The sequence below is a fragment of the Egretta garzetta genome, unplaced genomic scaffold, assembly GCF_000687185.1.
Source record: "Egretta garzetta isolate BGI_Z169 unplaced genomic scaffold, ASM68718v1 scaffold233, whole genome shotgun sequence".
In the NCBI taxonomy this organism is placed as follows: Eukaryota; Metazoa; Chordata; class Aves; order Pelecaniformes; family Ardeidae; genus Egretta; species Egretta garzetta.
Window position 1 is genome coordinate 140992 of NW_009259194.1, and position 1577 is coordinate 142568.

At 61.0% G+C, this 1577-nt stretch overlaps 1 protein-coding gene across 1 annotated transcript in view; it reads right to left on the reverse strand.

Moving 5' to 3' along the window:
* Positions 1 to 1577, reverse strand: part of PEBP4 (phosphatidylethanolamine binding protein 4) — an 83376-nt gene that overhangs the window by 66008 nt on the left and 15791 nt on the right. The gene's annotated exons all lie outside the window — the stretch shown is intronic.

Below are 1577 nucleotides of genomic sequence, written 5' to 3' on the forward strand. Positions count from 1 at the left end.
CTGATGGGGAGCGTAAATGCGCCCCCCTGCCCCCGCCGGACACGGGCGAGCATCCTCAGCCCGGTGGGGCGACCGCCTCCCTGCCGCCACCGCGCGAGGGGCTGTCACCTTGGCCAGGAGGGGACCCGCCAAAGAGCTGGGGGAGCGGGGGAGAGCGCCAGGGCAAGGCCTGGCTTTTACAAACAGCTCTAATATCCCTGGAAGACGTCTCCGAGTCATGCACCGGGTTGGAAATGTCTCCCATTATAATTATGAGTCATTCGTGACTCAGTGACATTTCTGAAATTAAAAAGCAGTCGCTGGCCCAGCCCTTTGCTGCCCCGCTCGGCGGCGGCGCGAGTGCTACGCAACTGATTTTTAATGCTATTTCCCAGACGAAGGACCCCCCCAGACCCATCGCCCTCAACCCCGGCCGTGCAGCCGCTCGGGGATGGTCCCCTGGGATGGCAGGTTTTGCATTCACACCCTGCGAGTTGTTTTTTTTTTTTTTCCACGTGGGAAAAGCTGGGATCTGAGCCCAACCTTGCTGCCCAGGCTGCTCCTGGGGGCAGAGCTGGGTGTTGTGTCCGCCTGCGCCGGGGCGGCAGGAGCAGAGCCCCAGGGAAGTCACGAGCCAGGCGAGATTTCCTAGAGCACCGCGTTCAAACACAACCCCCTTAAAATAAATAAAAGCAACCTGTTGGGTGTTTCCAACCGCCCAGGACTGAGACGAAACCTCCGCCAGAGAGCGGTGCAGGCAGCAGCGCGGCACGTGCCGAGGCTCGGTGCAAAACCGGGGCCCCGTTGTTGCTGCAAACGTTTGCACGGAAAAGGGGGTTCAGGGACCCTCGGCCACAGTGGGGCTGGGACAGTCACAGCCCGCTGGTGCGTGGTCCCCAGGGACAGGCCGTTAGGCACGTTTTCATTAAGGCAGCCCTATGCTCATCGCTCAGTTTTATTCTGGGAACGGCCAAATCCAGGGCAGGAAACACTCTGTGAACTGATAACCCCCAATCGCACAATTATAGCCCCCCTCTCTCCACGGTGCTTTTACAGCCCGAGAGCTCCGTTATTAAAGCACTAGATTTTAGAGGTTGGGAGGCAGCTGCCCTCGCAAAAGGCACGGGGCAGGGATGCTCGGGGTCAGGATGCTCAGCGGCAGGGATGCCGGGAGGCAGGGATGCTTGGGGGTTAGGATGCTCGGAGGCAGGGATCCTCAGAGGCAGGGATGCTCAGGGGTTGGGATGCTCAGAGGCAGGGGTGTTCAGGGGTCGGGATGCTCGGGGGTTAGGATGCTCAGGGGTCAGGATGCTCAGGGGTCAGGATGCTCAGAGGCAGGGATGCTCAGGGGTTAGGATGCTCGGAGGCAGGGATTTTGGGGGTCAGGATGCTCAGAGGCGGGGATGCTCAGGGTCAGGATGCTCAGAGGCTGGGATGCTTGGAGGCAGGGATGCTCAGAGGCTGGGATGCCTGGGGGTTGGGATACTTGGAGGCAGGGATGCTCAGGGGTTGGGATGCTTGGGGGTTGGGATGCTTGGAGGCAAGGATGCTCAGGGGTCGGGATGCTCAGGGGTTGGGATGCTCAGAGGCCGGGGAGC